Genomic DNA, 11,174 nt, shown 5'->3' with positions numbered 1-11,174 from the left:
CCAACAACTGGCCTTCCTAGCGAGGGGACCATCTAACTCGATCGCGACATTATAGGGATATGAGATCAATGGGTACACATTCTACACAAGAGCCCAAGACATGAAGAGCACGAACCAGAACAGTGTTGTTCGTATAGATGCCATAGGACACGATGGTACAACTGGCATGTATTACGGTGCCATCGAGGACATATGGGAACTTGACTATCGACCTCTCAAGGTCCCTTTGTTCCAGTGCCAATGGGTTAGGTTGACTGGTGGAGGCGTAACGATTGATGGCAGTGGGATGACAACATTTGACCTTAACAAGGTTGGATACTCGGACGAACCTTTTGTCCTTGCCAATGATGTAACGCAAGTTTTTTACATGAAGGACATGTCTAGCAAAGGAAAGAAGGGCAAAGGGCCTGACGAACCGAAGCCCCACGTGGTTCTCCCAGGCAAAAGAAAAATCGTCGGAGTAGAGGACAAGACTGACGAGGATTACGATTAGTTTGATGGGCAACCCCCTTTCACGGTGACGATAGAACCTAGCATCCTCCTATCAAATGAAGACACCCCTTACTCACGTAGTGATCACAAGGAAGAAACAATAGTGAGGAGAAACTACGTGCGGTCAACCGTCACCGCCGATGTATTGCCGTAATTGTTGTGTACACGATGTAAACTATTTTGGATGTATTGAATATCCATATAAATCAATTGTTGTATGGTATATGTTAATTATGTATGATTATTAGAATTTTTAACAAATTTAAATCATGCATATGCTAGTTATATATGATAATTAGAATTTTTAAAAGTTTTAAATCATGCATATGCTTATTATATATGATTATTAGAACTTTTAACAATTTTAAATCATTCATGTGGTATTTACATATGATTATTAGAATTTTAAAAATTTTAAATCATGCATGTGGTATTTACATATGATTATTAGAATTTTTAACAATTTTAAATCATGCATATGCTAGTTATATATGATTATTAGAATTTTTGATAATTTTAAATCATACATGTGGTATTTACATATGATTATTAGAATTTTTAACAATTTTAAATCATTCATGTGCTTATTATATATTATCCACTTAATTTACTATGGACAACAATATATTTTGAAGGTTTTGTCATTAATTTTGTGACTTTAAATCATTTTAATGCATTATTTACTATTTTAGAAACCCATATGTAATGAAATTTAATATGCAGTGCTATTATCTTTAGTCCCGGTTCTTAACCCTAACCGTGTTAAAAAAGAATTTGGAAATAGCGGGAAAAGATCTTTTGGCCCGGTTGGTGATAACAACCGGGACTAAAGATATCTTTAGGACTAAAGATATCTTTAGTCCCGGTTCGTAAGAACAACCGGGGCTAAAGATGTTAAGATAAGATCTTTAGTCCCGGTTGTTGTCATGAATCGGGACTAAAGATATCTTTAGTCCCAGTTGTTCTCACTAACCGGGACTAAAGATCATGGGGTATATATATGCCCAAGGCGCACTCGTCTTCTCTACCAACACTTAGAAGTTTTTCTCCGATCTCAGCTGCATCACCTTCGCCGCCGCGCCTAGGGCATCCCTTGCTCCGACGCCGCAGTCGTCTCGCTGTCGTCGTCGTCGCCGTCGACGCCGCCGCCACATTGGGGTGAGAGGCTCCGCGATCTCAATCTTTCTCTCTCTCTCTCTCCAAACCGGCCGCCTCGCTCGTCGTCGTCATCCTCACGCCGCTCCCGACGCCGCCGCCACTCCCTACGCCGACGCCAACGCCGCCGCCGCCGCCCCCGCGCCACGCCACCGCCGATGCCAACGCCTACGCCGATGACGCCACCGCCGCCGCACCATGCCACCGCCGCCGCGCCAACGCCACTGCCGATGCCGACGCTGACGACGCCGCTGTGCCACGCCACCAGTGCCGTGCAACGCCACCACCTTTGCCACCGCCGCCTTTGCCGACGCCGCCTTGACCGACGCCGTGGCCGCCACTGCCGAACGCGAACGACACGTGAACGAACTAGAACGAACGGGAACAAAACGCGAACGAACGGGAATGAAATGCGAACGAATGTGAACAAACCTCGAACGAACGGGAATGAAACGCGAACGAACGGGAACGAAACACGAACGAACGTGAACGGACCGCGAATGAACAGGAACGAAACGTGAATGAACGCGAACGAACGTGAACGAACCGCGAACGAACGGGAACGAAATGCGAACGAACACAAAGTTACATGTCTCACAAATTAATCCATGAACCTAAACTTCTACTCTCGTCCGTCCTAGTTTAATTTTGCAGCGCACTAATCAAAATATGTTCCTTTGTATTTAGACTAATACATTTTTTTCCATGTTGCAGGAAAGACATCGTCGTCGTCCCTTAAGCCGAAGTGGTAGCTAGCCCTAGTAGGAATTTGCGCAGGCAAGTGATGTAATTATATATGAGTATTAGAGTATTAATATGTGATTATTAGAATTTTAATATAAGAGTATTAGAATTTTAATATATGATTATTTAGACTTAGCATATATGATTATTAGAGTTTTAATATATGAAACTTAGACTTAGCATATATGATTATTAGAGTTTTAATATATGATTATTAGAGTATTAATATATGATTATTACGAATTTTAATATATGATTATTAGAGTATTAATATATGATTATTAGAGTATTAATATATGATTATTAGAGTATTAATATATGATTATTTAGACTTAGCATATATGATTATTAGAGTTTTAATATTAGAAACTTAGACTTAGCATATACGGTTATTACACTCAGCATATATGATTATTAGAGTTTTCATATAAGATTATTAGAGTTTTAATATATGATTAATTATTAGACTTAGCATATATGATTATTCGACTTAGCATATATGATTATTAGAGTTTTCATATAAGATTATTAGAGTTTTAATATATGATTAATTATTCGACTTAGCATATATGATTATTCGACTTAGCATATATGATTATTAGAGTTAGCATATATGAATATTAGACTTAGCATATATGATTATTAGACTTAGCATGTATTAATATTTATCGCTTTAATATAAGATTATCAGAGTTAGCATATATGATTATTAGAGTATTAATATATGATTATCAGAGTTAGCATATATGATTATTATAGTTTTAATATATGATTATTAGAGTTAGCATATATGATTATTAGACTTAGCATATATGATTATTAGAGTTTTAATATATGATTATTAGAGTTCTAATCAAATATTATATACGTAAATAACAAACGGCTGCAAATATTTCTTGTATGAACAGATGGCTGATCACGATGACAAACATATACTATACGATACAATCGCAGAGGGTAGCAGCTAGTACTGGAACGAAGAAGAGGGGAAAGAGGATCCAAACCAGTACCTAAACGAGGAGGGGAACGTGGGGAGGGATGGAGAGGGGACTGAGGAGGGGAACAAGGAGGCGGAGGCTAGTGGAAGTCAACCCTCCGCTGGACAGAAGTGGGCACGCGGACAACGAGGTGCCGCGAAGAAGATAGAGGGTCGGCACATCATAACTGAGGTGGACGAAGACGACCGACCTAGTGCCCCGACAGAAGCAGCCAAGAATTTTGTACGACACAGCGGTTGGGTTGTGAAGGATAACGTGCCTGTCAGCAAGGTGTACTGGCACAGAACAAGGGCACGCGGGGATTATGACAGCTTTGTCCCGGAATCAGAGAAAGATATGATGTGGATCACAATGCTCGAGACGTTCACGCTCCCTGCGGGTACGGAGAACATAGTGAAACAGTGGACTCTTAAGAAAATGGTAGAACAATTCCAGAGCTTCAAGGGAGATCTCTACAAGAAATACATCCTGAAGGGGCTGACACCGAACTTCGACGTATTCCCGAAGCTAAGGGATCATTGGGATGAGTTCGTCGCTTACAAGACAGGGCAACAAGGGCAAGTGATGATGGACAGAAACAAAGAAAATGCCGCCAAGAAGAAGTACCATCACCTCTTGGGGTCAGATCGCTATAGCGTCACAATGCTGAAGTGGGAGGAGATGGAGGCCAGCTTGATTGAGAGGGGTGTCGAACCGGCCACCGCTAAATGGCTGGATCGATCGAAGTTCTGGTATTATGCTCACGGTGGAACGCTTAACACTATTGATGGCTCCCTGGTGTTCAGCGATCAGATACGCGAGGCTGCTAGTCGACTAACGGACGTAGTGGAAGCCTCTTGTCAGGGCACGTTCTGACCCGACAGAGATAAGGACGAGCTGTCACTCGCCCTGCAGACTCCCGAGCATCCTGGACGAACACGAGGGAAAGGCGTGGTTCCTTGGAAGATTGGATTCAAGGAGGACATCCACACGTACAAGATTCGGATGAGGAGCAAGAGAGATACCGAGGCGAAGATTGCAGATCTTGAGTACAGGGTATCGAGCTACGAGCTCAGCATGCAAGAGGAGGTGGCAAGGAAGGTGGATGAACGCATGGCCGCACATCGGTGCCATGATGCCCAGCCATACATTCCTCCTGTAATGGTCAGCCCCTCAGGCAATCGTAGTAGCTGCGCCTCAACGGGGCAGGTAGGATCACAGAGCATGGACGCCGTGCAAACTCAAGACGAAACCACTTGCCCCATTGATGAGATCACGCAGCGGACACCATGTGAGCTGCATATTCCCTTCAAGAACTTATCAATTAAGGTATGCCTGTAGTTTTATGTTTTTTGGACTTGTACATTCTGCAAGTTTCTGCTTAGGTTGATTACTAATAGATAACCTCTCATCACGTGAAGGTTGCGTCGGGAATGACCATCCCAACGGACCCTTCAGGGACTTACCACTGTAGGCTGATTCTAGCAGGATACTCGAGGGTCGAAGTTGAACTGGTGGAAGCCGCGTACGAGGAACTCGAGTTGGACTACCCTGGAGGAGACGGTGAGACGTATCTACGCGACACAAGCCACGCCATTATACTATGGCGCAAGCGCTACATCATCCTCCCTGGGCGACAAGCGGCGTCTCGTGCACCATCCCCTCCGGCTCCACCATCTCCTCCTCAGGCTCCTGCACCGTCTCCTCCTGATCAGGCTCCTGCACCGTCTCTTCCTCAGGCTCCTGCATCGACTCCTCCTCAGGCTCCTCTGTCGTGTCCTCCGGCACCTTCCAAGTCAAGAACTCACCAAGCTCCACCGCTTGCCCGCACAAGGGCAACGAAGAAGGCGAAAGTTGACGCTGCCAAGAACAAGGAGCCACCGTACGATTGCACGCAAGAGGAGCTCGACGCTTACGTGGCAGAATAAGTGAAGAGGCAATTGAAGCCTCAGAGTCCAAAAAAGCAGATTCCTATAGACCCGAGTGCCAAGAAGTTCTTCCAGAAGATGTCGGGACCACTCAAGGAGGCCTTAAAGCTAACGGACTATGAGCGAACACTTAGGAAAGCACATTCTGGAAAGTCCAAAAAAGTCCCTCAGCTTGGAGAGCAACCAAAGCAGGAGGTCGAGCTGTTGGTGACCGGGCAAGAATTTGGAATAAAAAAATTCATTTCTGACACCGGGCTAACTAGGGCTCAGTTGCTTAAAGCGCACCAATCCCTAAGGTGGAAGTGAGACACCAGTACGAACTCGGTAAACCGCTTGTCAAGCCTGATGATGAGGGCACAACTAGCTCGGATATAACTGTGACTATCTTATGTATTAATCAACCAAAGGTGCATATGTTCTACATTAGATTTACTTGTTATATATTTGAACAAATGTTGCTACACAATGAGTTTCGTGTGTTTTTGTTTTCAACAGAAACTGACCACTAACCTCGAACAGGGACTCAAATGTAAATATAAATATTACAAGGACTCAAACGTAAAGTGCAAAACTAAAATTGGATCATCTCAAAAATGGATTGCTCATGTCATGTATGTTCCGTTTTTATAAAAAATATCTCAAATCCGCTACTTAACACTTCTATAAAGAGGAAAATATGGACGGTCACGAATAGATCAGATTTGATCCGAAGTCTCTCCTCATGCGCACAGTACTCCCCTCACGTGCACAGTACGGCAACTCCAAAACCGTTAGAAAAAAATTTCTCCAAATCACAAAAACGGAAACCCGATGACGAGACGATTCAATTTTTCAATGTCCCGGCAACAACCAACGAGATGAAAAAATGGACCCAAAACTGACGTACAACTCACACACTTGAGTGATGAACCCTGGACCAAAGTGATGAACAGATGCATTACTCAAAACTAAAATTAAATCTAAAACTAAACCAGCACTCGACACGACAATGCAATCTAAAATTCAACGAAGCAAAATCTAATAGAACAATGCAACAGTTCAAATTGTCTAGGTAAAGAATAAATATTTTTGTGTGGCAATTTTCTGGTTATGGGAATTTAAATTACCTAACGGGCAACCGGGCTCTGATACCAACTGATGGGGGATGTTAGGTCCCGATCTTCCGATAGGTATTGATAAACAATTGATTTGGACGGAGTCGAGACATAACTCGATCCGGCTTCTGAACGAACACGCTACTGAGCCCCGCAATCGCAGCACTACGTCTCCTCTGGTTATCAACCGTGCTGAAACCCAGTTGACCTCGCCGAGAAGGCTAATCCCTGCATGCGAATCGAAGAACACAAGAAAGAACAAGATAGATTGCAACCAAATTGCATATGAATGATTAAGCACTCGAATTTGGGGTTCCACAAACCGATCTAGCGACGAAACTGTTCTTAACAGAATAATCTAAGTAAAACCCAACTCTAAACAATGACGGCTACTGAATAAATGTGATTAGGGACGTCCTAGGGTTGCACTAGGGCGCACAACCCCTTGGGCTAAGCCCACGATACAATTACAAGGCCCAAAACCCAAATCAGATTCGGACTGGATGAGATACATGGCTTGTTTTGCAGATTCCCGGCAGCTCAGTAGGAATTTTGATGTGGGACCAAAACCATCTGAAAGTAGACTCCATAAGCTTTCCAACAAGTACTCATGGACCCCGAAATTCCTTCTAGATCAGCGGCTAGGTCCATTTGAAGTTGATGCTGCTAGGAGGCCCGAATCCGAATCCAAAACGTGTAGAACTTTATCTCTTATCTTCTATGGACCAAAAGTGACATGGTGAGATGGAAGTGGACTTGGAGAAGGTCTTGGTTTGGTCCCCAATCAACTTATTCAATCATCCATGCATTCCTTATGCTCGGTCTTTTTTCTTTCGCCCAAGCAAGTACCTCTACAAACAAAAACAAACGAAACTCATTGTGTAGCAACTTTTGTTCAAATATATAACAAGTAAATCTAATGTAGAGCATATGCACCTTTGGTTGATTAATACATAAGGTAGTCATGGTTATATCCGAGCTTAGTTGTGTCCTCATCACCTGAGCAGCTACAGTCCCTACCGACACAAACGTACCAATTCCATGAACGGTACATAGAGATGAGCGCCAGCGGTAGGGAGATTATCAGAGCGAGGATCAAGAACGCTGACTTATTACAAGGAGAAGATGTTCTCTGGATCAATTTCAAGGATATCTACGAACTATACCAGCTGGACGCCCTCGACGTCTCTCTTCTGAGCGCATGGATTTTGTACGTATCGTTGAGAGTTATATTTCTTACGTTCCTTTAATTAGCTTCTTGTATATATGTACACCATAAATAACAATTCCTTTATCGTTGTAAAATGGAGATTCAAAGGGCCCGACGGCGGGGGGTTTTTGATACTGGATTCATCGACCCTCGGAATGTAAACGTCGAAATGGTCACCAAGTATCCGCAGGCCACGGAGGAAAATCTCGTCCATCTCCTCAAGGAGCAGCATTTCAAGACGTTCATACTACTGCCGTACAACACAGCGTTAGTTTTTATTGTCTACCGAACAAATTTCATTCCCGTACATATACATGTACAGTGTTTCATATATCATCTAACACAAATTGCATATTCCACTGGGTCCTTTTACTCTTCGACTTGGAGGCATGCAGAGTTAATGTCTATGACTCAATGAATAAAGATGAGTCTACTTTTGACCAGGTTTTTGAACTTATAGATAGGTAATGTCATATGTTCCAGTGTTATTATTATGAATTTTGCTATTGCTAGTACGAATCATAGCTTTAAACTCCATGTAGGGCTTGGTATCGGCTCCGTCATTTGGTCCGTGGCACTTGGAAAGAAAAACTTAGCTGGAGGTTCAAATTTCCAATGAGTACATGATCTAAATTTATATTGAATCTCTAATTCAAATATAATTGTATATTAAATCTCTCGTCGTTTGTCATGTATATAGTGTGCAAAGCAGGAAGAGGGAACTAACTTGTGTGGCTACTACGTATATGAGTATTGCCACTGCCTTGCAACTCAAATCATCACCACAAGAGAGCTCGATGTATGTGTAAATAAACCATTCAAAATTTCATTGCATACGTATCGATTTCTTGTTTACTAATTAATATAACTTCATACATTCATAGGTTATTCACATGAGGGACAACCTCACACACAAGGACTTTATCACGGCGGTTCAAGAACAACTCATGAGATTCATCAACGAACAAGTCCTTAATCCCGAGGGTGAATTCTACTACGACAGATCTACAATTCATAAGACGTTATCTTCTGAGTTAACGACTACGTCGAAGTCGTAGCTAGGACATAATGAATTGTAATACATGTCTATATTTATATATGTACACATTTACTTTACTGTAAATATATATTTTGGTCATATATGCTAAAATGTTAAGTGCTTTAATATATACATATATGTCTATTTTGTACATATATCCATATGCATTTGCATACATATAAATATGTATAAATACATATATATATTATGCATGTATATATGTAATATATGTAATATATATATATATATATATACACACATATACACATACATATATATATACATATGTATATATACACATATGTATATATATATACATATATATAAACCATGCAGCAACAGGGCCATGCAAATAAAAAAAAAGGTAGATCGATCTTTAGTCTCGGTTGGTGCCGGTAACTAAAGATCGATCTTTAGTCCCGGTTATTCCACCCAGGACTAATGATAGCGATCTTTAGTCCCGGTTTGAGAACCGGGACTAAGGGGGTTACCATCCGGGACTAATAAGGGTTTCTCCACCCGTGTAAACTACAAATGTTATTTGCAAAAGTGGCCACTGAGGTTGAGGCAGCTAAGGCATCAATACAAGCGGCTTAACATTTTAGCCGCATATGTAAAAAAACATTTATGTAATAGTGTAATGAAAAATAATGGATAAGTGTGTGGATATTATGGATACCACATACCCACTCGCTTGGATATTCGATTGAAGATAGGAGGTGGGTCGAGTCTAGGAATTATGTAATAATTAGGACTTGGGATTTATTATTGCCTTGTTTCCTACGGCAAGTCTCATAAGTCTTACTCATATACGGTTATGTAATATATCAGGAAACCGATGCCGGATTCGGTTAGGTTTCTACCCTTCTAACCTTGCACCAACCTATACAAGGACACGGGGTGTTTTGAAGGCATAACCACAGCCAAGATCGTTAGATCAATACAACACTCGACGAATTCAATTGCCGAAACAGGAGTAGGGGTATTACCTCTTGTCAAGAGGGTCTGAACTTGTCTAAACCTTTTGCTTTCTACCTATCCACTTTCGATCTCGTACACCACCTTTTTCTTATTGCCAATATGTAGAACTGACAAAGTGGCTTAAAATTATCATGGTACATAGATTATTCACTGGTGGAGAAACCATCTTTCGTCGGTCGGCCGATTTCCACAATAGTCCCGAATGCAATAAAAACCGGGGCTAAAGATGATCTTTAGTCCCGGTTCAAAAGGGTAACGGGCATATTTGATCTTTAGTCTCGGTTCGAATGCTGTCAGGGCATGTCAGGCCCCCCCGGGATCTTTAGTCCCGGTTGGTATTACACCAACCGGGACTAAAGATCGTAACTTTAGTCCCGGTTGGTGCTACCAACCGGGACTAAAGTCCCACCCCTATTTATATGTCTTCTTCCTCCTCCAGCTGCCCGAGCAAGCTTCAAAATTTCTTCAAAAAAGAGGGGAGGTCATGCCAAAATTTCTATTGAATTTATTTTGGTGATTACATACAAATCGGAGGTGCCTAAAAGGTTTGCAACTTCATCCTCCAATGTTTTTTTTTGTCATACTACATTTGCACCTATGTTTTGCACACTTTTTTTGTCTCCAAAATTTAGTTGTAAGTTGATGAGAGAGAAAATGTGTGTGGGAAAGAAAGAATATATAGAAATTTAGTTCATTTGCTAGACAAGGTTTTATAAAATAGTTGAGAAGGAAAACTCTAGTGAAAGTTAATCTTAAATAATAGAAAACAAACTAAAATGAAAATTAAAAGAAGTAAAACACTTTAAAATTAGTTTAAAACTTTACAAATAGTTTTTAAGAATTATTTGGTGTAATATTTTATGATTTTTGTATGAATAAAGATATCTTATAATTATTATATGACTTTCATTATTGTAAGAATAATTATTTGTGTACGGTTTTTTTGACTCATGTAGATGGATCGACAATGGATGTACGCTGACCGGCGGTCCAAAGAGTTTATTGACGGCGTGCACTATTTTTTGAGAGTGACCGAAGCTAACAGGCAAAGGGGTTTTATTTGTTGTCCATGCAATAAGTGTAAGAATCAGAACGAGTATTCTGCATCCAGGACTATTCATTTCCACTTGTTTGAGTCGGGGTTCATGCCAAGCTATAATTGTTGGACATCCCACGGAGAGCAAGGTGTTGAAATGGAAGAAGATGAAGTGGAAGACGACAATATTTCGGACTTTGCTCAGTATGTTGGATTTGAAGAAAATCAAACGGGTGAGGAGGAAATAGCTGCTGATGGTAACGATGTTGCGGATGATCTTGGTCAGATGTTGCAGGACGCCAGGGAGGACTGCGAAAGTGAAAAGGAGGCCCATAAACTGGACAAGATGTTGGAGGACCACAGAACTTCGTTGTACCCAGGTTGCGAGAAGGGGCACAAAAAGTTGGATACCACTCTGGAGTTCTTGCACTGGAAGGCAAAAAATGGGGTTAGTGACAAGGCATTTGGCGATTTATTGAAACTCGTCAAGAACATTCTTCCAGGGGGAAACAAATTGC

This window comes from Oryza glaberrima, chromosome 2 (genome assembly GCF_000147395.1).
Source record: "Oryza glaberrima chromosome 2, OglaRS2, whole genome shotgun sequence".
NCBI lineage: Eukaryota > Viridiplantae > Streptophyta > Magnoliopsida > Poales > Poaceae > Oryza > Oryza glaberrima.
Note: the sequence above shows the minus strand (reverse complement) of the source record.